Here is a 27,314-nt window from a genome sequence, read left to right as displayed (position 1 = left end):
ACTTGTCTCAGTTTTTGAGTGAAAAAAGGATGAGGATGTTTCCTGATATTGAAAGGCTTTCATACAGATCTTTTAACAATGAAGATGATAATTTCCTGATGTTGCAGTTCCTAGTGAATGCTCACCAATGAGCACAATATATCAGCATACCAAAAATCAGCATACAGTATCTATTTAGGGAGAATGAGAATTCTATACCTTAAACCCTCAAATATTGTGGTACAGACTTCTCAGGCTTTCTTTTAAACAAAACCCAAAAACCCCCAAGCTCTTCAAAGCTTACAAAACATTGTTATTTTCACCTGTGCAAAGTGTGTAACACAAATTTAAGTTAGCAATCTTGTCTTCATTCATGCAACAGCTATTAACTTGCCTTTTAAGGGCTTGTTCTTGCTACCATAGCTATGATAAAAATGTCTGTGATACCTCATTGTCTGGTGCACACAAGTGGAGTGGGGACCTTGCCTCAAGCTTCCACTCCTGTTCCAATACCATGTTTTCTTCCAGTGAAACCTGTTTCAGCTCAGTAAAGAGTTTTCAACAAGTAGCCAAACTAGCTTAACTCTTTCTAGTCATATACAAATGAGGTGTAAAATATGGTTAAGAGCCTGCTCACATCAGAGGGAGAAAAACCTCAACCCACACGAGATAAATTCCTAACAGCAGGCCATCTTGTAAAGGCACCTTCATGCAGCTTCCCTGTGGAAGACAACAGGCTGCTCAGAAACCCAGCCAGGAAGCAGAGTTAAACACACTTTCTGAGGAGAGGTGCCAGAATCAGCTTCCAAGCAGAGAAAGGATTTATGAATCCTGTTTAGGTTTTGGTATGAATAGGTGTTAATATGCTGAGACTTGTCAAAGCTACAATGCCATCTCAGTATGTACAAAAGCCATATAATATCCTTTTCTAACCTTCCCTGCCCCCATCTTTACAATCCCCAGACTAACAAATCCCAGTTCCCAAGGTTAACTGAAGATTGGGTAACAGAACTGGCTCCCAGAATCACTTTTCTGAAGTTAGATGCCTACATTAAAATAAATCCCATTTTGCAAACAGCTTGGAAATTATTTTCAAGGATTTCTAGCAACAACGTCAAAGGTACATGGACAGTTTAATCAAGCTGGAGCACCTAACATCTAAAGCTCTGTTACTGTAAGCTTTAAATTTTGAAAGTGTGACTGAGGCTTTTCAAAATCTTCCAGTATCTCTGGTTTTTAAAGTAAATGACCCAACACCTATTTTTAATATACAATTTGCTAATAATTCTGACATCTGTATTACTTTTGCTGCACCAGAAAATGCAGAGTGATCAGGAATCAGCTTGTCTACTTCATGGCCTTTGTAAGATTAAACAAAGCATTTTATTCAGCTACAAATTACATTCAACTATTTAAAGAGATCTACATAATTGAAGTTTTCCTTGTGCATTTATGTATAACACAGCTGCACTAGGTCAACCATCACCTACTGAAATGTTCAGCTATATTTTCCCAGCTGCAGGGCACTTACAATATCTGGGCACATTCTAACAATTCACCAGGATTTAAAGTAACTGAACTGAAATCTAACAGCAGTATAATTCACTAAGACTAAATTCAATCAGCACCCAGAAGGAAAGGGGATTAGAATTAGCATTCTAAATCTGTGTTTGGTAGATCACATGTACACTTTCATTTCTATTTAGCAGAGAAAGTTGCAGTGGAGAATATGAAGTGGAATCTTTGCTAGTTACAAAACACATAATTCCAAGGCAAATATATTATGTGAAATTAAAATGCATAGCTCAGATAACATCAGCATCTATAGAACCAGAAGAAAATTTAGACTCATTAGTTTCATTAAAGAGATCAAACATCAAGACAAAAGAAGAGCTTTATCTATAAAAGCCCTCCAGTATACCTTAATATAGAGAGAGCTAGTATATTAATCTCAGTACACTGCTATTTTTCACTATTCTACTTAAAGATGTTTTTCAAGCAGTTTCATATATGGTAGAAGTTTTGGCACAGGTATTCTTTAGGCATGACAGATATGTATCCATTTGTAAGTACATTAAACTGACTTCTAATTGACATCTGGCAAATTTTACCAGAGCTCCGCATGAAGTTCCCCTAAGAAAGAACAGTGTCTTTCTTAAATGTGTCTTTAGAAAATGAATCTAAATGAATCTAAAAGGTTTCATGTAAAGTGGCTTTATTTTTTTTAAGCAATATATTGGAGTACAGCATGAAGAAGTGAAGACAATGCTATAATCATAACAGATTTGGAAGAACACAGGAAATGTGTCTCAAGTCCCAAGAAACGCATTACAGAAACAAAAAATCCATGTGCCACAATTTAATTTTCTTGCATTATTAAATAAAAATCTTAACATTAAAAACAAAGATTAGCTACTTACCTTTGCCAAAGAGGTCAAGTTAATAATGAGTGTGCAATAACCCCTGTCTTTTCACCACCTTTACAGTTCACTTTTGTTTGTTTTCATAAACCAGAAATTCTTTTTTAAGATAGAAAGCAAGACTGTCAAGTGTCTTGCTTGTCACCGCTGACAGTACCGAACAAATCTAGAATCATATGATTCTAGAAGCTCTGACTTACAAAGCCAATTGCTTCCAGTGAAAGCAAGATTTATCAAAAGTTAGAAGGTTACTGAGTTGAAACTATCACTGATCAAGTAAATGTTATTCAACGGAGTCAATAGTCCACTATTTTTCATTGAAAAATGTTATGTTTTACTTGAAGGACACTTGAAAAATACCAGTTAGTGTGTTAACAGGCTAAAAGCTACTGACACTGACATGCTGCTGTTATCTGAGGCATTAGTCCTACAACAAACTCAATTCTGCATATGCAAGCCCTGGTTGCAGATCTGGGGCACTCCCAGAGCTGGGAGGGACAGAGGCAGTTGGGATTCAAGAAAGCACAGTCAGATTCATCTGCAACTAATGGAGAATTTGTTGCCTCCTTTCTCTGCAGTAGCCATCACTTGGAAACTCATTCTCACAAATAAATTTGATCTCCTGTACCCTTAGGCTACCAAATACTGAGTTGTATAGTTCTTAAATGGTAAGTTCTTCTCAATAATCCTCACTTATTTTCACAGCACCTACTATTAAAACAGGTAAATAACTAGTGGAACTAGCACCCTGCTACTTAATACACCTTTTCTGAACATTATCCATGGGACCCAACCTCAAAGCACATGATGTACTAGCAGTCAGATTTCAACACTGCTGGAATGCAAAGCCTTGACCAGAAGTCAGTGTCAGTATCCTATGTGTCAAAATGAAAAATGCCAGAAAAAACAGCACCTGCTTCAAAGAATGAATAAAAAGTGCATCTGTGAAATTAAAGAAGGAACCTAGGGGATGCTGACATCCTCAGGGGATTGGTATTTTCTCCAAACTCTTTAGTACATTCAAATACAACATACAGGCCTATATAAGGCTACACTGTAGAAAGCAAAACTGACAAAGATTTTAATCTCCATTAGAAAAGCTTAAGAGCACGACACCCGTTTATTTAATATCATATGCCAGGGTTTTACAAAGTCTCAATAAGAAGGGCTTTCAGAGTCTACCAGGCGATTTGGAAGGCTGCTAGGATATTATGATAGCATTCAATATGTTTGAGTTTATATTGACAATGGCACACACTACTTTGAATAATAATATTGTGCAAGTTTCCAGTTGTTCATTATATCCCCCTGCTATTAGTCACAGCTGTAAGGCAGAAGGCAAGCAGCTGTCTCGGGGAGAAATAGCATCAGTCTTCACTGCCTACTTCAAACTTGACAGAGTTTTGGAAGCACTTGCAAACTTGTCTCTGAGAGAAAAAGGAGAAAAGAGTCTGGAGCAGAATGTTACACAATAGCAAAACTGTATAAATAGAAAAACAGAAGCATCTTTACCTCTCAATTCACAACTCATGAAAGTGGCAGAAGTGCCAGACCTGACACTTCCTCTCCTCCCAGCCCTGCTTCTGCTATATGAGTTTTCCCTTATCACTAAGAAGCTTTTGGTCAATCTAGATAAAATGCCCTGGAGTTAACAAGGAATGCAACAGCAGAATGGGCAACTACAGGAACAGCAGATCAGACTACTTACAGCACTTTGCCCCAGTTAAGAATACATTGGCAGAAAATTGGTTGAGGTTTGTGGCCAGTTGTGTTGAAATACTATTTATAGTACAGTAGACACTTGGCATTTCTTTCACCCAGAACTGTATTTCCTAACTTAAGATCAGATGCATTTTGCTACTTCTCTTCTCAACAATGTCCTAAATTGGAAGTTCCTAGGAGACAGGTGATGGTCAAAGGGGATAAAACGAAAGCAGTATATAAGATGTAATTATTTCTACTATTTAGTTATATTGTTAAACAGAAGTGGACTACCTGAGGCAACCAGGACTGCTAACTGTGCTTTGTCTTTACCTGTCAGCAGATCCTATGGCAGGTTCCAAGACTTAAAAGTAACTTTTTATCCTATCATGTCTAATGAGAAAATATTTTACCACTTTAGTTTTAAATCTTGTTGCCTCCAATGCTCACTGCTGATTGTACCCAGACAACGTAACTCCAAGACCTTTCTCCCAAGTGCAAAGCAGACTAACTTTGTTACAGCAGTATGACTGTAACAGCACTCTCTGTGAAGAGTTAGAGAATCTTCAGTTAAGCCACACACATTCAGAAAAACATGAAAATACCCACTCTGAGTGCTATTACAGACTCTTTTCACTTATCAGTTGGTTTTTGAAAGGTCACTTTTACATTTCTTGTAGTAAATGTAGCTGCAACTATCATTTATTTTGGCATCTAGCTGGTATTTCATGGGCTCAATATTTTTACACATACAGTAAACTTCAAAAACTTCACTGAAACAGTTCACTGTTTCCTTTAAAATGAAAATATTAAAGATGTAAGACTCTCTGAAGAAATACAAGTTCTGTTCCTCTGCCAAAGTTGATACAGTTTCCATGAAAAGCAAACTCCCCTCTAGCCTTGCACCAATAAAACTGTGCAAATAACTCCAGCTCATATTCCACTCCACAAGGATTCAGCTGCTTCATAATAAATGGGTTACACTCTAATTCGTGTGCCCTGCCCAGCAGCACTAGGCAGAGGGGTTACATTGAGATCAATTGTGTGCCCAGCTTCTACCTTAATTTATGAGCCAAGCAGAGTTTGAATTTTCACTAACTTGCCAAAGCAAAACAAGTTAGTATTCTGCTAATTTTCTCTCACTTCTCTCAAAAGTTCAGGAGTCAAAAAACCCCCTTTACCATCATTAATCAGCTAGTTCTTAAAGCACTAACTTGCCATAGAAAATACAACTATTTCATAGTAGCAAAATGAAATTCCATCTACAGATGCTTTATCCAGGGTAAAGACAATTTAGTTCTTATTCTAACTTCCACTATTTCTTGATATATTACAGTGATTTTGTCTATACTAAGTTTTTATTAGTGTGAAGCCTGGTCATGTTCTGTGCAACATGGTTTTTGTATTTGAATTACTGTATTTTGGTAAGCATACAATTTGTGTTATTTTAGTTGACTCTGCTTTCCTTAATCCAATATTATGAAAGCAATAAAAGTCTTGGGAAAAGACTAAGAGAGCTACTGAAGCTGTTCTTCTCCTCAGTAGTAAGCATAAACACTCATTTGTTTTGTTGGTATTTTTAAAAAAAAGACATCTTGACCATGTTCTCAACCCAACTCAAGTCTTCTATCACTAATTCCATTGAGTACTGAAATGAAAACTCGCAGAAATAGTTTCTCAATAACTAACTAAAATAAAATATATGAAAATTGAGTAGGTGATAATCTACCAGGGCCAGCAAACTAAAAGCTTAATATGGTATACATTTAAATTTCATGCATAAAATTTTTCTCCTTTTAAGAAAAAATAAACCTCTATTCAATGTCATAAGCAATGTAATTAGGGAGGTGTGCTAAAAAGGAATAAGGTAAAAATCACACATCCACATAATTTGAAAAATCTTGAAAGAGGAGGGAACTGGGCAGAAACAAGCCTGCCTCATTCACACCACAGAATTAACTTTTAGGAGGAACAAGATTTTTAATCATGCCTACAGTTCAGCTCCAAGGTCCAGAGCTTTTGTGGCTTGAAAACAAGATTTCATAGCTATTGGTGGTCCAAAGCTTGTGTGCTATTGGATAGTTATTACAGCAAAGAGTTGGACTCATTTCCCTGAGGAACAAATATTGCCAAGTTAAATCCTCTGCTTTATGGTAGACTATAACAGGTGCTTTATTTTAACACTATAGCAACATTCACTAAGTTCTCACTGAGAAATTCAATTTCTCTAGGGTTTAAGGAGTTCAACTGTTACTTAAAAATACCAAAAGTCACTTCCCTCATCTTGCAGAAAGTAAAGGATACAGTTAGATAATAGAAATTGGTGTGGCTCTTTACCTCAAAAGATATCTGTGTGCTATCTTTCTCCATATTTAGTTCTCTCACAATCTTAGCCCACCCCCATTTAACTACTAGAATAAAACTTTTAAAAAATTAGAAAATTATTGCTTTCTAACAGAAATCAATTCTTTAGTTTCAGCATACTACTGCTAAATAAACTGTCAAAAGGTTGGCAAGAGAAAAAAGGATATAAAACAAAGAAGCATTGGAACCTTTCTAGGAATTAAGTTAAAATACTCTTCAAAACAAACCTTCACTTGATTGTTTTTTATAGCTATTATCATACCTAGTAATAGTCATCAACCCATTCCACTCTCGTTATCAGGCCTGTATTAAAATTTTTAAGGGGGAAGTGTGAAACATTAACAATTAATCATTAGCACCCCAAGAAAAGCCAAGAATAAATATATGTGTCACTTCTCATGCTTTTGATAGCTATTTTGCAACTGCACACACAGAAACAACAATCCTATGCTGCTCACCATTTCATTCACAATTGAAGTAAATTGTGGAGTTAGAGAAGTAAGAATATGGAATGGAGAAAGAAGGCCTTGTGCAGGAGAGGAGGGTATTTCCTGCAGGGGTGGGCAGAAGCCTTCTTAAGGATTGGCAGAGGATTGTGCAGGTGTCATGGGTAGGAAGATGGCAGGGTGGTATTCCTAAAGTGAGGGGATGGCTTTTGGGCAGGCTGGCACTCTTGTGAGACGTGAACTGCCAGTGAGCAGTGCAGCCTCGTCCCAAGGTGACACATGCCTGTGACACACATGCTCTGCTTGATGTGGGACCAGGAGGAGTGAGGCTGCAGGAGTGTTCAGAGGCTGAGGATCTCTTCTGAAGCAGATTTTTGGGCCTGTGGAGAAAGTACTCACTGCATGATGTCGGAAAAGGTTTCCCCAAGAAAGGTGCAGAGCAGTATATGCCTTCCACAGGAAGGGTGCTCAGCAGATGGGGTTTGCCAGCAAAGTTACCCTTGTATAAGTATTTGGGTGGGTTTGCAGTCTATGGACAAGAGATCACGGGCAGGGGGGATGGCTGGGAACAGACAAATGGATTTGTCCAGAAGGAGAAGATGCCTTTGAAGGTGGCAGGGTGAAGTGTGCTGCGGCAGCATGAGTCCATAGGCTGAGGACTGAGGAAAGCTTGTGGGCTTGTGAGCAGTGGGTTGCTGGGGGAAGGAAGGCCTCCTGAAAGACTTGCACATGCATGTGTGCTGCTGCCATATGGTGTGAAGGTGGTGGGGGTGGCAGGAGAACGCGCTGATGCTATTCATGGGCTGAGTGCCTCATGTTTTGGTGGGCTTGTCTTCCAAGAGAGGACCTGTTACGTGGGAGAGGCCTTATCCATGAGTGGAGTGCCTCGTGTTTGGAGCAGGCTTCCAGTCTTGTGAAAAGTGGTTTGGAAAGCAGAAGCCACCACTAAGTGGGACAGCAGGTTTCAAGAAAGGACTGGAGATATGTAGGGAGGAGCCTTGTCTAGAGGTGACAGGGGCTTGTGAGGCAAGACATGGTGGGCAAAAGCTTGCTGTGGTGATTGTGAGCAAAGTGCATCCTCTTAGGGCAGGCTTGTAGCTATGCAGAAAGGCACGTCCTGTGGGACAAGGAGGAAGTCTTGTCCTGGAGTGACCACTGCTTTTATGCAACTTCCATTTGCAGTGTGGGCCTTGTAGGCAACACGAGTGTGATGAGTGCAGTGATTTATGTTTGAGGGAGTCTCATCCTGAAAAAAGGTCTTTCCAGCAAGTGGGGATGGGTGCTGGTGAGTGGCAGATGCCTGCAACAACAACAAGTTGCATGAGGGATGACTTGAACTTCTGTGCATGACCTTAGTTTACTACCCACCTCCCTTCCCCCCATTTTAGGTTTATTTACAAGGACAAAAAACCAACCTTAGAAAAAGTTAAAATCAAGTGTTATCTTACCATCTATGGACTTTTTTAGTGCTAGTTTTCTTAGCTGCCTCCTTAATGCTTAAACTGACCACCTTTCTTTGGAAAGATGTGAGACCCCCTTTAAAACAGGTTCACAGAAAACTGCTGTAGCCCAATTCAGATTTCAGCTTCTACTCTGACTATTCTCTTCTGACTCCCAGCTTTAGAACACATGCTTTTTGGGCTATTACACTTTAACTTGTAATTTCTCTTTCCCATCCTTCTGTACTTTATTATTGTCCAGCAGAGATACAAGCTACCCAATGCCCAGCCAGCTCATATCCTCTCTCAGCACCTACCTGTTTCCAGTCACTTCAGTTCAGCAGGGATTTTTGTTTGCTGTGGTCTTAATGCCCAATCCAGACGGAACTAGAAGGATCAAGCAGTGCAGTTAGGTCTACAGGGTGATTCTCTGAAGCTGCAAGTACTTGTAATGCCTGGAAGGCTCTACTGGTGTGCTGCAGCTGGCTATAGTTCCCAGGTTAGGAATCCCTGACGTTTTTCTGTCTAATGCTGGTGGTCTTTTTAGAATTTGGACTGAGGCTAGTATGGGTTATAATTTAACTTGATTGGTATGAAGCTACTTTCATTCCAAATACTGCTGGCTGCACCAAGCGCACTGTTATACTTGGGGTGTTCAGAGACAGGGTAAAGGTGACTGATAATGTCCAAATTTTTTTGTTTGTTGTAGAGGAAATAGGTGGTGAGCAAAAGTTGAAATGAAGAGGGGGAGGAAAACCTGATGAGTGAGTATGGCACTCTAACACCTAAATAGTGTTTACTTGAGATGTAGGTTATAGGCTCATCCTTCTGAAAAGCTACCAAGAGCAACAGCACTAGAGGAATTATTATGAAGTGTCTTCATGCTGAATGTTGGAATTCATAGCTATATGGATTTATTGGTCTTGAGAGATACTGTGTGTGCAGTTAAAATATAATATTGTTTTAAATTAATTTATTTTTTATGGCTATTTAGGATTTTCTTAGGCATAATTAAGATGTTGGTGCTCAGCTGCAGCAGCAGGTAAAGATGGGATCTGTCACCTGTTGCAATCACTGATTTTTAAGTTTCAATGTTCTTGGCTTAACAGTACTATTTTAAAGACTTCTCTTTGCTGGGCTGTTACTCAGCTATGCTGTGTTTGTAGACCTAGATCCTAAAATACAAGTACTGGCCCAGTTTATCGAACCAGAGAAGTTCCCTATGAGGTGTTGAACTTGATTCTGCCTGGTGTGGTGCACTCTGGACTGCTGTGATTTTGGTATGTACTGCTAAATTTTTATTCCACCAAAACCAGTTTTATCTTTCAATGCCTCAAGGTAGTGCTTCTGGGAGCTGTGATTGCTATGGTAATCCTGCTCATGCAGTAGGCTTGTGAATACACCTACACTCGGGCAACTTCAGTGGCTGTAGATACAGTTGGTGACACAGCAGTCAGTAGGAAGAGTTGGAATTGTTTTGTTTAACATGGATTTTTAAAAATTGGAACAGATTGCTTTCATCATCCAGAGCTTTTTATCTGAAAAGGAGCTGAGTGAACAATCTGTTGCCAACTCTTAAAGTTTTCACTGGGGGAGGTAGAAAGCTGTAAGCCAGCCTTGGAGGTCTACTCTTGCCTGCTAGGAAGACAGCAGTCTGTGAATGACTCAGTTGGGAACCATGGCAAAGTGGAGCTTATGTAAAGGAGATATTGCTGCCATCAGCCATCCTGTCTGGGTGAACAGTTCAGAAGTGAGGTAACTGTGTAGTGCTTCAGACACAAGATGCCTTCCTATAGCCATCAATGATGTGCCACAAATACCCCTGCTTTGCGGCCCAGCATAAAAATATGGAAACAACAACATCTTTCCTGGAAATAGGATGAAGCATAAATTACAGAGGGCACCTTATAAGCATGTTTGAGGCAATTTAGACATTTGTGCTATATTTTAATTGTCTTTCCTTATCAAAGCAGAATGTTTTTGTAATTCTGTTTTGCTACCACTTTACTTTTGGTAAGAAAATAGGCTCTCTCTTCTCAGTAGCTGTTTTGGTTTTGGTGATACTGAATAAATTCAAGAATTTTAAGTTGTTACCAAAGAAGTTTAAAATAATCCTTTCTGAGTTGGGTAATGTAGATTTAGAGATTCTTTACTTTCCAGTAGTATAGCTTCCATAGAAAGCTGCATTGGGCATCTCCTATTTTAACTGAAGTTTTATTGTATTCTGTCCTGCCTAATCTTTCTGTAAGAAGTGGATGAAAAGGATGATTACCCTCAAATGTATACTTTCATCTTGACAAATGTACTTTCAGCTTACTTTTTCATACCACCAGTAGTGATTCTTCTAAAGAGCAATAACTCTTCATATAGCACTGTAACAAAGTTTTTGCCAGCCTGACCTTTCAGCATGTAAAAGATTGCAGGAGCACCAAGTGGGGGACTAAATTTGGTGTCCATGGTTACAATTGTTTGTGCTTGATTAAAGGTATTTGCACTGCAATTAAATAATATTTTGGTATAAATTTCATAACAGAAATGAAAGATTCAGTGATGTGTTATAATTACAGATCAAATCTCTGGAATGTGTTTAGTTACATGTTTAGAAAGCAATGGACTCTGCCTATGTCTCCAGATTACTTCTCTTGCCTTTGCTTGTAGCTGCAATGTAATGTGAACAGTGACAGCAGAGACAGTAAGAGTACACGAGGAGGAAAATGTGCGTAAAGCACACACCAATTTTACCTTTATGTTGTTGTCCCACTTCTTTACCAGAATTCCTTTTGTAGTGCATTGATTTTGAAAGACTCTAAAGCAGACATCATAATGTTTGTTTAACAGCTGGAGTACTGTGTTTGCTGAGGTGTATCTAAAAATGGTGCAACAAGGTTCAGAGATTTTTTGACTAATAACAGCAGTGATTGGTGCTCACATGTTTGGAGACAATTGGCCTTCTCACTGTGAAAGATAAAGGTGACTTTGCTATAAGCACTTCTCTGCATAAAACTTTACTATTGATGATGGATTCATCTGAAATAGTGTCTTGAAAATGTCCCACTAAAGAATAATAGGAGAATTTTTTGTAAATAATTACATTATATTTTTTCCATTTGTCCATCTTGATTCAATTTATCAGCTTCATTTTCTTTCTATAGAAAACCAAGTGAGACTTCCATATTTGATGCCTTCAATTCTGTAAAGCATGTCCTCATAACTCACAATATAATTTGAGAACAGTGTCCTAAATTACTGTCTAATTCACAGCTGGGCTTATTAGCCTCAAAATATTTTCCAGAGTGATTGTTGGCACAGAGCAAAACAAGATTAAGTGTTGTTCACAATGGATTGCTTCAAAGTTGTTTTGATTTTTTCAGTATGTTGTGTCTTGTTTTTAAAGCCAAGCCTTGTAGTTTAACCTCAGCTAGCGAGCCAGTGCAGGCACCTGCTCACCTGAAAGGTAGAGCTGAACCACCCGGTCACCCACAAAACAAAATACTTTGTAGGAATTCTGGATGTAGTTTAATACCCAGAAACTCAGAGCAAGTAAAATTCTGGTAGGCTGAGATACCCTGAAATGTACATATTTATGCATGAGCAATTTGTTTCCATGAAACCCTTCCTGGGCAAGATTTCATCTGACATCAAGCAGCCTGAATGAAATTCTGAATGAAATGCGGTCATGTTCAAGGACAGAAATAGCAGCTGAAATATGGTAATGAAGTAAATGCATCTTCATATATTGTGGTTAGGAAAGTGTTTTTGATTTGAGTGTTTTTTCCAGCACAACTTAACTTAATAGATTCTCTTTAGAAAGAAACATTGAAGTTCCCTAAGAGTAAGGGAAAAGAAACAAAATTTCATAATCTGTAGTACTAAAATTTGGAATATTTTATATAATTTGGACAATGAAAAAATATCAAAGCTCTGAGTCCAGCAAAAAAGGAAAGCTCTTGTTAGCTTTTAGCAGGCTTTATCTATGCCCAGGTGTTTGCATGTACTCCCTGCATAACTTTACACTTAGATAAACATAGTGATGTAATAGTCTATGGGCCATATCCCAGGCTGCCAAGGTAATTCACCTTGCTTGGACCCTGCTTTTGACCATCCAAGAATTTCTTGTCCTGGCAAAGGATGAACCACAGAAGATGAACCACAGGCCAAATCCATATTCTGATGGTAGCTGGGTATTTGACAGTCTGGACCTTCTCTCCCTGCCAAAGACCAAAATGAAGTGAAGAGTTTTGCAATCTGTGCAGGAAGCATATCTCTTCTGAAAATGTTCTGTAAATGTTCTGTACTGTACATACATAGCAGTTTGTGACTTGACAGGAGAAAAACTGAGGTATATTATTCTAATCTCCATAACTGGCAATTTTAGCAGGAAGATGGATTCCTTTTTATTAAATGAAAGATGTGTTCACAATAAGGGAAACTACTTACACAAAACTCTTGAGGCGGGGAGGGTGTAGGGAGGTTATACACATCTGACAGTGGGATAACTGACATTAAAAACTTTCTATTAAGATTAGAGTGTTATTCTGAAGTAGATTTTCAATTTGCTTCTAACCCAACAGAAATCCATTTGAGTATCAGTGTCTGAATTACACCATGAAATTGAAGCATTATTCTTAATCAGGATTATAATTAGATAGATGCCAGGGAAAGGGAAGATGTGTTAATGAAGATGAGAAGAAGCTTTAAGGAAGTTGCTACTGCCTTTCACCTAAGTCCATGCACTGATAATGCCTGATGAGGATATAAATCTAATTTCAAGCTGTGTCCAGGAATCTGGGATGTTCAGGATCAAGAATTTCTGCTGGAAATGTTTAGTAACTTTCCAGAGGGAAAGACAGTTCCAGGACAAGACATGGGGACAAACCTTAGTCAAATGAGGTGCATAGGATAATCCCACTTAGTGGAAGGCACAGGTTGCTGTCCTAGGTGATGCAAAAAATTGAAGGTAGGCTGCTTCTCTGTCTGTGTCATCTTGTTTAGACCGCCTTTCCCTTAAAGACAGAAAGTCTGATTTATGCTTGAGCTTAGTGAGAAATTTCAGAATATAAAATACAAGACATGACCTTGAAAGTTAATGTTTGACAGCATGCCCAATTACTTTGAGGATTATCATGAAAAATGACTTCTACTGAAATTCTTTGTAGTATTGTTTTTAAGCAGGAGTTTGTTAACTTTCCAGACATTCTTTTCATATCCACCTGGCTTGTAATATTTTACTTGATAACACATACTGAAATGTTTGTCAGGCTTATTAGAATCTTGGTTGGTTAGTTTCAAACAAATACAACTAAATATTTATAAAGTTTCTTGCTGATAAAAAGGAAATAGTGCAATATACACACCAGAATACTGTAGCTGCCTTGTTGGTCATCGGTTCTTTCTCTGCTTGGAAGTGTGTGCATTTCTTGAACATGCTGTAACTCATCGCTATTCTATATTGGTGCAAATTCCTGAAAGTCAAGCAAGCATGCTTTTTAAACAGAATCCTTGGCAACAAGAAGAAAGGGAAAAAAAATCCAAAAGGCTTGTTTTTCTAAAGATTGACAGAGGCTACAAGTTGAGAGGTGAATCAAGTAAGCTGGATAATGTCCAGAAAGTGAGATTAAAAAGAAAGGAATCCTAGGCTCAGGCAGCAGAATGATAGAGTAATTTTCTAGGACTTAATAGCGTGACATCAGTGAGCCTTTTAGTTCTGTCTGCCAGTGTATTTATTTCCTTTCTAACTTAAGTTCAGTTTGTTTTACTTTTAATTCTGTCCCCAGCAAAAGCATGAGTCACCTCTTGCAAATAGATCCATGTTCCTGAACAGTGCAAGTTTTTATACATGAACTGAACGGTTTTCAAAGTCGAGAGAATGCAAAACAAACAAGTTCTTTAGAATATACTTGAGCTGCTGTTGATCACTAAATAGTTGCAGACAGATCCTTTGCTGATGCAAATGGGTATAACTTCCATTGATTCCAAGAGGGCTGTGTTGAGCCTTTACAACACAATAAGGTACTGGGTAGAGAGCTGTTACCATCCCACAATCATGTTTTGTTGAAAAGAAGTCTTGCAAAGTTTTCTCTTGAGGCTCTATAGAACTGCTTGCAAGAGGCTTCAAAAATGCTGCTGAATGAAGGAAATAGTTTTAATTTTCCTCTGCTCAGTTAGTATTTTCAGCCTGGTCAATACTACCAGTCACTTGAAATGAGGTTCTTCATTTACTGGAGCATCCTTTCAGTTCTAGAGCACCAGAACTCTAAGGAAAGCTCTGTTTCCGGTAGTTTTACTCCCAGGTCCAGTATGAAGAGTCAATAGCTAATATCAGCTCAGAGGAGTTGGAACAGGAGACATTCAGCTCTAGAACTAAAGACAAAACAAGTATTAGATTCTTTATGCATGAGTTGGCTGCTTACTGCTGTGTGGTAGAATGGTCAGAGTTAAAAATTTGCTGTTGATAAAAAAGACATCATATTGCATCTTATTGCCTGTGAAGGAGTTACATTATCAGTTTCTTCAGAAGGAATAAAAGGATGTAAAGAAAACTTTATTATAAATGTTTCCTTCTATTGAAAAATCACGTGTTTAAAGTTCAATATTTTTTTGGCTTGGCCAATATACAAAATTTTATTCTATTACATGATCATGGTTTTCCTATATGTGCATCATTTGGGATATACGGTAAGTATATTTGGAAGAGTGTCAAAATTAAACATGTCACTCATAATTTATTTTCATATATTTGCTACCTACAATTAAAATTTTTTTTTGCTTTCACTTACATATAAGTAATAAAAATCTAAGAGTCTTCTAATGCTATAATATTGATTTACATATACTAATTTTATGGTTTATTATATAGTATCAGTTTCCCTGTATTTTAGTTGAAAACTAAAGTGATGAGTAAAATGACAGTGGAGGAAACCTTCTTGCTCCCTCACCTTTTTCCAGTGCATAAGTATTTACAGCAAGAAAATGGCAGTAGATATTTTCTTTTACTGGTGTTAACATTTATGTTCTTAAATATTTAATTTAATTTCTTGAACGATGACTCTGAAGACATCCCTACATCTGAGGGACACTGTAAGACAAAGCATGTTAATGAGTCTAGGCATTTGTACTCAGAGCTGATCAGAACCTGCTCAAGGCAAAGTAATCTTGGACCCAGCACTTCTGACAGAGAGACCAGTCAGCAGAAGCCCTCATTTTTGGACATTAAAAGTATTAACAGCATTGGCTAGTTAAATTGAAGCACTACATAACTTATTCTCTCTTCTAGATTATGCAGAGGCCTGCAGAGCTGAAAATACCACGCTTTAGGACACATTTCTAATTCTTACCTACTGTCAGACATTGAAAGGGGTATTTATTTCTCCACCCTTAGCTATCAGTGCAATACAAATGAGTTACAGCAAAAATTCTAGACTGTTGGAGCAGATGTTAATCCCTGATTTCAAATTAATCACTATACCCTGTTTCTGGTGGAATAAGACTAACTACATCTAAAATCTAAATTTTAATACACAGGTAGACTATCCCTGTGCAGCAATTCATTTGAGTTTGCTGCAGTATTGCATAGTCTACACTATCTCTGTTTAAATGCATGCTTAATAATGCTTAAATGTATAGATAAATACATTGGCATTGGCTGTTTCAGTTTCCCATCAGCACCCTAAAGATCTCAGTTAAGGCCCATGGCTTTCTAACAATATTATCAGCAAATATTTTCCTGTATAAGGTAAAGGGGAGCCTGAAATTTGCTTTCATTATAAGTGGTACATTTGGTGCTTTCCTTTAATCAAACTCAGATTTGACCAAGTGAAAACACATTAAAAGGAAACTAAGTTGGCCTGGTCTCTTTGAAACGGATTGTGTGAAGTCATAGTTGAAGATGGAGGAAGGACCTCTGAAGATTATTTAGTCAAAGCTCTGTGCAAAGGCAGGTCATGTAGAGCAGCTTGATATTAGCTGTGTCCAGTCTGGTCTTGAATATCTCCAAGGATGGAGACTTTACAACCTCTGAAACCTGTTCCAGTGTTTCATCATCCTAAGTAAAATAATTTTTTAAAACAATTTCCAGTATTCCCATCCTTTCTCTGGCTACTACTGAGAAGAGTAATGTACATGCTCCCATCAGATATTTCTCCAGGCTGAACATTCTTGGTACTTTCACACTGTCATGTGAAAAACACTGGAATCCTTTAATTGCTTTTGCTGCCCTTGATCTCGTGTGTCCATGTCTGTCTTGCAGCCAGGGAGCCCAGATTGCACACAGTGATCTCAGCAGTGCTGAGCCTAGGGAGAGAACTGCCTCCATCAGCCGGCTGGCTAATGCAACTCCAGATGCTGGCAAGTTTTGCTGCACAGGTTGGGTTCAACTTGTTTTCCAAGAAAATCTCCAGATTTTCTACCATGTCACTTTCCATTCAAATGCACCCCTGTCTGCCTGGGTACTTGGGATTACTCCTCCTTGGGTGAAGGATTTTTTGCACATCCCTTGCATTAAAAAGTGATTCTACTGGAATACTGTTTTTTTCAGAGCTTACATAAATGTTCAATAGCAAAATGGTTTGGATTTGGGTAGGACTATGAGAATCAAAAAAGCAAATCAGGACCTTGCCAGCTCTAAATACTGCAACCTTAAATCAAAACTTGTGGTTAAGTACAGATGTCAAATGCATTTATATAGACAGTCATTTAATCCTAATTTCACCATGTATTTCCCTAATACTTCCTAGAAAATGTAAATTTGCAAGTGAGGGCTGGTAGTTTTGTATAAAGTGCCTCTTCCACATTTAATTTTCTAAAACTATTTGTGCAGTGCTGCAAGTGGGTGGCACTGGTGGTATGTACTGTTGGAATTTTGCCTTGACCCTGCCAAAATTCATTCAAGCAATGATCTTTGAATACTTCTTTCCAAACCACGTGATGGGCTTTTGGCTTCTGCAAAGGTTATGTTTATCCAAAACTGCTCTTAAAATTCAGTCCAAAAAATCCCAAATGTCCTGTTTAGGATATCTAAAATCAACTTCTTGTGAGTGTTTCATTTTTTCATGCAGCCATTGGTCATGAGCTTAGGCTGTGCTTCCAGTCTGAGTGATTAGTTGTAACGTCACTGTTCTCCTATCCTTGCTGGCCATGCACAACAAGGTTGACAGTGAAAAGAGGTGGTGACAGGTTATCTTTTAGCATCTCAGGGATGACTGAATACATTCCCCACCATACTCAGCACTAGAAAGATTCCCTGCTCTGGGTGCTTGGCAGGTCAATGCAGTGAGGCAGCACTGACAATCTGCAGGGTGCTGAACCTTCTTTCCATTAGGTATGCTCACTTGTCCTTCAGAACAGGAACCTCAGCACATCTTCCACTCTTTTTCCAAAAGACTCTGCTTCAGTCTGTGTAGAAGATACAAACATAATAGTTCACACAAGAAGTAAAGTACCTCAAAAGCAAAACATCCTGGTGAAATGTCAAACCCTGGGAGATACATCTGTATATGCAGGTTGAAGTAAACAAAAAAAGACTTATATCCAACTGTGCCTTTAGTGCCTAGCTTGCTTGCTTCTTTCTTTTACTGAAACTGAATATTCACTGCAGTGCATTAGTTTTCCTGTTCAATATAATTTGACTAGAGCTAAGTGACCACTTGTGCTATAATTTTTGTCCATTCTTTAAAGCAGCATTTGAAAGTAATTTCATAGGGAAGAGTGACTTAAGCTGGTAGTTTAATGTCTTCAGTTTAATGATTAAACTAGTGAATTTGTTATGCAGTAAAATAAGAACCATAATGTGAATACTGAGGTGTCACAGTCAAATTCCACTTTTGCTCAGTTCCAGTTACTCTTCTACTCTTTGTAGAAGAGTACTGAATAATGAGTTTGTGCTGGGGAATGCCCACGGCTGCCCAGCATTCGATGCACTGTCATCTCTGTTTCCTATTTCACAGCTATAAGACTGCCTTTTATCTTGGCACATAAATATTTGGCAGACTTTCATTATTTATGTTTATCACAGTACTTATGCTTTTGCATAAATCATTACAATTGGTTTTTAATGTGACCTAGATAAATAGAATTTCACTGTACATTGTGAGAAATTTTAAGTTAGAACCCTGTTTCATGAATACCTGTATTCATAAGCTACACAAATATAACATTGATGCTTGTCACACTCATTGCTTTCATGTTTCCAAAGACAAGTTTGGAAAGGTATGCATGAGAAACCTACTGCTGAGACCTGGGGTAGCAAGTTTCCCATAGCATTCCTAGAATAACAGAGGAAGAAATATGCAAATCACTTCAAACCCAGACACTTTGGACACAGCTTACAAATTAGTCTTTTTGGCATAAATCCTACTTCAATAGCTTGATTATTCAACTGTAGTTTTGCACTCCTGCTACAAAAGGAAGGAATTTCAAGCACGTTGTTTGTGAGCTGCTTACAAGCCCTCCCCTATGAACCCTGGACCCTTTTCTTAACTGCAGCAAAGCAGGCTGAGAACATACCACAGAGCAGTTGCTGGAATAGTTTTTAAATGTTAATGAATAATATGATTACTTTATTAGAGGAACCTTCTGTGATGTGTTTCCAGGCACTGTTCAGGAATGTATTTATGCACACAATGTTTTATTTGCTTAAGAGAACTAATAATTTTTTTTGATATCCTTTGACCTTCCCCCCCACTCCCCCTTTTCCACTTTTCAAGTTGTTGATGTAAAACTTCTGTGAAACAAAGCAGGGTAACTGGCAGAGAACAGTGTTCTGATGTCTGCTGTAAGTATTTTTGAAGAGTCACGATCTATTCTGTACCCAAATGATTAAGGAGATCGTGTCTATGCAACAGCATTAATCACTCCTTCAATTATGTCCCTGAACTGCTTCCAGAGCTCTGATATCTTATTTCTTCATCTCATATAACATGTGACAGGAGTGAAAAGAGACTGTAAAAAAAGAAGTGGGCACTATTTCCTATTCTTGTTCCTGGTATACATTAAACTGCAATCCTACATTTAAATCTGGCATTTAAAATCTGGATAACATTCTACTTGTGGAGAGAATACAACAGTGACAGGAATAATTTGGGCATTTTTCTTTAAGCAGGTTGTCAACTTGAAAAACTGTGCTGTAAATTAAAACAGCTCATCCAAGCAGCTGTAAATTGCATGACTAGCACTTACTCAGCAAATGACTTCCTGTGGACCTCACTGACCTTGTCAATATTGTGACGGGCATGGCTTCAGATGGAGAGAAATTGCTTTTGAATAGTTACTCTGAGAATATACAAAAAAGTAGCTCTGTAACAAGGAGGCATGAGATAACTTAAAAATACATGAGAATTTTTAAAGCATAGAAAGAACATAAAAAAATTTCTGTATATTCGGTGTTTCTCATCCACAGCTTTCTTGCTTGTCTCACTGTTTTCTGTTAAAGCTATAATTTTAATACCAATTCTTTAAAAAAAAATCCAACAAAACAATCTCAGCTTGTTTGGAGGGAAGGTTATTCATTAGCTGTCATATTTATGTAAGAGCTTCCAGCTGTCAACTTAATTGGACTAACATGCAAAATAACACATTCTTAGCCCAAAGTTTTACTCCTGATGTCAGGTCAATTTCAAGCCATGCTGAGTTTTTCTGAGAATCTAAATTATGTGTGTCATGGTTCCAGTTGGCAACATTGGTGAGATCTGCTGGTCTGCACTAGATTCCTTTGTGTACTTGTTTAACTTAAAGTAAATATTACCTATTGAAAAGACATTTTTTCAAGGCATAACACTCATTTTTAGCTTTAAGACCTTGGATTCTGTGAAATGTATCCTTCTATTTTTTCTCTCCTAATAACTGTTAGTAGCCAAAAATTTATCCTGGTAACTCAATAGGCAATTAAAGTAAGATTTGAACGCCTTTATTTTTAAATTTATTTTTTATATTAAATTTTATTTATTTTTTATTGATTATTTATTTTTTAACTTATTTTTAAATTGTAAATACTTTTTCTCCCTCCATAATTTTAATTTTTTTTACAATTCACCTCTGCACTTGTCCACAAAGTAGACAAATTACAGAACTGTGCTGTGAACTGTCTTGCTTCTTGACGGAAGTGATTTTATTTGCAATTTGAAGGATTTGCTGTCTCTTCCCTACTGTTTCCTGAATATCTGCTGCAATGGCCTTGGTAGCAGAAATGATTTGGAAGTTAAACAGTACAGCTCAAGGAAGCACCGTTTGACTCAAACAGTTTTGCTGTGTGCTTAGATATGTCCAGCCATTGTGACTTGGGTAAGACAGCTCAACGCTGTTGCACATCCTGAGGTGTTCCTGGACTAGAGAACTTGCAATGACTGTAGAACTTGCATTGTGGATCTTTTGCAGATTTTTTGACATTTCAAGATGGAATCTCTCAACCAGCACTAACACTATGGTAATGTCCAGAATTTAAGGCTGTCAGGTGCTCTATAAATTCAGATACTCTCTGTGCTAAAGGACTTAAAACTTAATTCACACAATACCCAACTGCCTGTAAGAGTCATTTCAATGGAACAAGAGAGAATGGAGAAAAATAGCAATACAATAATCTGCTTAAGGAAACTGGTAAGGCCTTGGATCTCATGGTCAGTTCACTTTCAATACAGGTGGGAAAAACCTCATGGAAGGAACTGATTTGGAAAACCAGTTCAATTCTAGGCTGTTCACTCCTGGCTGCACACATAAATACAGCTGATAATATGCAGTGTATTCTATCTGCAGGTGGCCATGTTTGCACTAAAAATTGAAACCTAATTTAATCTCCACCTATATGATAGAGAAAATGATAAAAGCGTAGTAAAATAGCCAGCCCAGGCTTACACTGCAGGGGAACATCAAAGGACAGAATTTCTTATGATCTGCATACTGTTTGCAACACATTTTGCCCTTACCCTTATCTGAAACAAAACTAATAACATGACTTCCTACTGACATTGTTTGGAACAAAAGTATTAAATCAAAATTATTCATCACATCTGCCTTCAGTTCATGTCTTCTTAGATACAGTAACCTGTATTGAAATTTAAGTACAAAAATGTTCCACTACCTCTGCTGCCAATTTAAAACAGCTTATCATTACCGTGTAAGAATAGATTTCAGAGCTGGCTTTGATGAGCAGTGCAGAAGTCTAGATTCCAATACCAAGTGTTCCTACATTGTGAATTTTCACACTTTGTGTTCAGATCTGCTTGCTTCTACAAATTAGCACAAGAATTCAGAAAGAAAAGCCAGGTCAAAGGCATTTTAGTAATATATCCTCATGGCAGGAAGTAAAATAAGCTCATAGAAGAGACAGCTGAATCAGAAGAGAAATTCTCAAGTGTCTTGTCTGTTGCCAAAAAAACCCCAAACTTTCAAGTGCTTTCAGCTTTCTGGATTAATGTTTTGTTGTTGTTTTTTGTTTGTATGTTTGTTTGTTTGTTTGATAACTGTAATTAATCCACCACCAGAAAATCATATTAATAGTTTGTGGGCAGACTTGGGAAAGGTTAAGGCTTGTATCTTAGGAATAATAAGCCATGTATTTTCGGTATCTCAGCATTGTCATAATGACACACCTCTGAATTTTACAAGACACAGTCTGTTATAAAACTGTTAAAGTGCAGTTCTGTCCATATGTTACTCCTTATGTTATTTGGATAAAATTCTGGTAAATTCAGTAGCATCAGCAGGCAGCTTATGAGTAGTGATTGCAGTACATATACCAGATTTCATAGCCTTTTTTTTTTTTTTAGCTGAGTAAAATGATTCATTCTATGTATATTAAATGTTCAGTTACTTGGGATAAGACTATGGAATTTCTTGCAATTCTAAATTTAATTCAACAAATGGAATCGTGCCAGTCATATAGCCCTGATTTCTGAAGCAGTTGAAGGATCCGTTTTCTGTAATGAACTTTGGACTTCATGAGCTACTTTTAGGGTTTGTGCCGATTTATAGAAACCAATCGGTTGGTTGGCATTTTGCAGAAAGTTACTCCTGACATCTAGTGGTCTTCTTTGAAAATACTAAACCCTGACAGATACGACACTTTCATGAGTAAGTGAAACTGCTAATCTGATACTTAGATGCTGCCTTTTCAAAATAATACAGTGTGACATTTCCTGTTATAAATAGCTTTCTTTGGTAGGAGTGGGGTGGAATATGCCAATAGGACTAACTGCAGCTCTATGCTTTTGAAATTATCTTACTCTCTTATACAGAAAAGGTGATTCAATGCATTTCTCCTAACTTTCTTACAATAAAAGTACCTAAAATAAAATATTTCTCATAGTTCCATTATTAGGTTAGTTGCTAAATAATGCAGTCAGAAAAAAAAAAAGTGTTCTGGATCCATTATTTTTGTAGCAATCTATTTGTATTTCAACTATTAGCCATAGTAAAGCAGTGACTAGGAGTTTCAGGTCTAAAAATCTCAAGGAATTTCAAGAAACCTATTCAGTAATTGCTTAATTATTTGGCCAGGTAGTACTTTATGAGATCAAATCTGCTGTCTTTACTACCTCCTATAGTGCCTCCAAATGAAAAACTCTTTTTTATGTTTCAGTTTCAGTTTTTAATTTAAGGTTTTGGTTTGTTTGGATTTTTTCCCCGATACTGATAACACAAAGAATTCAAATCAGAAGAGATTCATGGTATCCCTGTCTGTTTATAAAGTACAGTAAAGGAGATGGCTTCCAAAGTATATTCTTAGCAGTTAGAGAAACTTCAATTATGTAGTTTGGAGGATACAAAGAACAGTTTTGAGACACTCTGGTTGATGCTATATACACATGCATTTGTTTTCATTACAAGCACAGATATTAGGTATGTAGATTTAAGATGCTGAACTTCAGTTGAAGAGAAATTAATTTGATTTATGGTCATGTTTATGTAGATACATACCCTGATTTTACAAAGTATTTCCCAGTGTGATCAGGAGCTGGGATGAAGAACATAATACCACATCTAGCTTGTGTGGTGTGATTAAAACGAATCATTGATGTGAAGTGACTTTTAGACAACACAACCTATGTACTTTATTTCCTCAAAATGGATTCTACTTTATGCTTGACATAGCCATGCATCCTGAACTGAAGTAGTTTACTTAGATATCATTTCTCACCTAAATTTCAGGATGTCCAAAACATTGGAACTATTAACTAGACAGATGAATACAACGATAGAATTATAATTGTAGACTTAATCTTTGGGCAATAAATATGAGATTCCTGATGGGTTGTGTTTATTCATTTGTGTAGTCTCAGGGCAAGGATGCAAGAGGCTCCTACTGCCCAACAGATGACCTTCAGAAGGTCAGCCTATGTTGTAAATTTAAACTGTCAATGATCTTTCTGTGCAAGTCTTATTTTCACATGTGTACATGATCAGAAACAGTATAAACATGGGTGAACAACGTTGTAAAGAAATTGCACTAAGGTTGAAGCAATCAAAAAAGGCAGTATTCCAAAGGGAAGGGCTCCAGGGAAACTAGAACACAGGCATGGTGTTTTGGCTAAATGCATGTTCTGGGTTTACTTTCCTCATCTTCAGTAGTGATGTCAGGGCAATGAGCTTCAGGCAGGTGAAACCCACCTAACCTTTCTCAAATCTTTCAAGATTCATGCAAGACACATGCAGAAACTGCTGCTTCAGAAGGCTTCTAGACAGTACAGAAAGCACTGCTTCGCAAGTTCCCCCTTTTTTCCCCCCTGTGCATTTGTTCTACAGACTATAATGCTACAACATTAACGTAACAGTTTTCACAGGACTTTTTAATGCACTTCTCATAATTTCCTCTTGCTGTCTGTCTCTTTACACTTGCTTTCTCCTTAAGCACCTTCTAAACAAGTAGCCCTGCTTTCATCATCCAATAAGCAGAAGACAGAATTGAAGCCTTAAAAAAATTAGTAAACTAAACCTGTGAATAGAGATTTTTTTTTTTCAGGCTATCTTCACATCCAGAAAAATATCAGAGTGCTAGGTTTTACTTGTTTTTTATTGATCAAATGACAAGAAGCCTATAAATTCATCTTTAAAAGACAGTTTCCGACCATGCGTTACATTAATGACATGATTACAACCAATAGACCGACATGTTATAAGCTTGCATTTTCTTTTTTGGAGAAATAGAATACCGGGATTCTAAAATCTCCCATTCTTCTGTTAAAAATAGATTCAGTTTCCTGAAAAAGTAATGCATTAATCTCTGTATTGCTGAGCAACCCAACAATTCAGATAAATGTGTGGTATAATATCTGTAAACCATAAGCAAGCTATCAGTTGACAGGAGGCAATGTCTTGCTTCATGTGGCATTTTTTCTCATAATTCTTTGCCCTGTAGATATTATAGACAGGTCTATAACATATTTTCTTACTGTGGGATGCTACCATTGTCAATGTATGTTCCCACTCCTGCACTTTTTCCGTGCAATATTCTCTTTGCTTTTTAATTTGTACTGCAGGTTTGGGGCTCCTTACATTGTAGGTAGTGTTTTGTGGTCTGTGACAGTGGCCTGTGCAGATGTTTGACAGATCCTTCTGATCTAGACTGTCTGTAAAAGCAGGAAGCAGATCCCAATGACATGGACTGTCACTTACAGGTTTTATTTGGCTGTGTTGCTTGGAAAGATTTTCTGCAGAATGTAAAATCATCTCTTGCAGAATCTTTCTAGCTCTCAGTATCTTTTTTTAAATTAACAATGATCAGTGATTGGCTGCATAACACAAGGTTTCAAATGGATATTAAAAGCTAATTTGATTTAAGTAGTCTCTCTGGTGACCTTCAATCATCAGGTCATCTTGCATATTTCCTGTGTTATTAGCAGTGAGTGATAAATCCTTACTTCCGGTAAATTAGGTCAGAATTCACCCAATATAACCTGCTATGGAGCAAGCTGCCAGTCTTAGATGGAATTTTTCTATATGCTCTGTTCTGATCCCTGGTCCTCAGGCTTCTTGTATTTCTGTGTGCCTGGGGTGGTCTCATTACTGCAGCAAGGATCCATATTTAAAGGATCTATATTTTTTAAAATCTATATCTCACTTTTTGTTTTTTTGCATAAATGCACAACACACTGCAGGATTTCTTCTTGTCTTTACTACCCATTTATATTATCATCCAGCACCCCCTGATACTTTAGAAAATAGAAACCCTACAGATAGCTAGTTTCCAATGTTACAGATGTGCTGCTTTAGTTGCACTAAACAGAGTGGTGATTTACACTTCCTTAACATTGTTCTGCAGTTTTACTTTCCCTAATGCAAATTAGTCTGAACTGTTATTCCATTAAATTCCCCACTGGGTCAAAATTACAGCCAAGTTACTGGCGCATTAGGTAATTAAATCCACTTCTCAGGATGGTTAATGGAGAGCAGCAGAGCTATTACCATGCAAGGGAACATATTTATATGCAAATGCCTACTTGTATTTACAAACAAATGTTTCCAAATTTATTTTGTATGCTCAAAGCAATAAGGGTAGGCAAGAAGAAACTGACCTCAAGGAATGCATTTTGTGCTATACAGTAAAAAAATTGTAAAGTCTCTAGCTTCAACACACTGAATCAGGCCCAATCGTTCACAATTTATTTTTAAAATATTTTCTTGAATTTCACAAATTTTAATAGATAAACTTCTGTCCATAATAGCAATATCTCCATTACTTGCATAAAAATTGGCATCATATTTAAAGGAAATTATAAATGTGTATCAACTGTCGAACCTAGTATTTTATTTAGCCAGTTACAGTAAGACACACTTCTCTATTTTTTAAGCCCTTGTTATGGCTAGGAGAAGGAATTGAAAGATATTGTTCCATGCTTTATTTATAGATAAGAGTTTTCACATTCTTAATCTTAGATTATTACCAACTTTGCCTGCAGACCTTAAACATCTGTTGCTTTTCTAACATAGGACCTCATATTTCAATCTAGCAATATTATAGTCAAAGCCTGATATTTTTGCTAGCAGTTATGGTTGACCTTTTTTTTTCTTCTCTGTGAATGATTTTCTAGCTCTCTCTGTCTTGCAAAGAGAGGGCTACAATGGCACTGTAGACAATGGACCTAAAAAAGCTGTTGATTGGATTCAAATAGCTGTTATGTTCACATGGATTCAGAATCAAAAATAGAAATTTTAAACACCTGTAGAACCAATGTTTTGTCCTGAAAACACTGAATCATGTTACTTCGTCCCATACTTTTACTGAGTTCATAATTTCTGCGTTACATTTGTTACATTTAGGATTACACAGGTCACGTTTACCACTACTAAAATAAAATCTAACATGAATGAGGAAGTTGAAATTATTTGATATTTCTTCTTCAAAAACTTTGTCCAAGAAGTTCTTCCCCAGATACCAGAATCTGGTTTTATAAGGACTGTTACAATTTCTTTGGCTATCATGCTCAGCAACCTCAAACCTGTAACTAAACTTGTATTATGTTGATTTCAGTAGTTAATAGAAGGCAAATTAAACAAAGTTGTATTGGGAGAAATGTGGGAATATCCTTGAATTCTTTACAATAAAACAGAACACTACCAAAATCCCACAGAGTTAGGCAGAATAGACAGAAGTAGGATCATCTCTGTGGAGTCCATGTAAACAATGATATTTCAGAAGGCTGACCATCAATATTCACTGCATTTAAAAGTGTGCTCATGATTTGATTACTACTTTGTAAGGGAAGTTAGATGTAGCAACTCGTGTCTATGGCTGTTGTGATACATTTCAGAAACTTTTTAATACCTGGCAGCTGAGAGTGTCTCCTTCAATTGTGCTGAAATTTGATAGGGTTTAAAATAGACTTACTTTTATGAAGAAAAACAACCGAAAGAATAATTTTTTGCTACTGCTTCCATATTTTCATGAGAGACATTATAAAGTAAGTGTGGACAAGACATGTGCTTGGGCCATTGAAAGAAGCAATTTTGGATGTGGAGTCAGCTGTCAGCACAGCCAAATA

General features: G+C 37.3%; 1 protein-coding gene across 4 annotated transcripts in view; it reads left to right on the top strand.

Moving 5' to 3' along the window:
• Positions 1-27,314, top strand: part of TLR3 (toll like receptor 3) — an 88,940-nt gene that overhangs the window by 47,382 nt on the left and 14,244 nt on the right. The gene's annotated exons all lie outside the window — the stretch shown is intronic.

Source organism: Motacilla alba, chromosome 4 (genome assembly GCF_015832195.1).
Source record: "Motacilla alba alba isolate MOTALB_02 chromosome 4, Motacilla_alba_V1.0_pri, whole genome shotgun sequence".
Taxonomy (NCBI): Eukaryota; Metazoa; Chordata; class Aves; order Passeriformes; family Motacillidae; genus Motacilla; species Motacilla alba.
Note: the sequence above shows the minus strand (reverse complement) of the source record. Positions and strands in the feature narration are given on the sequence as shown.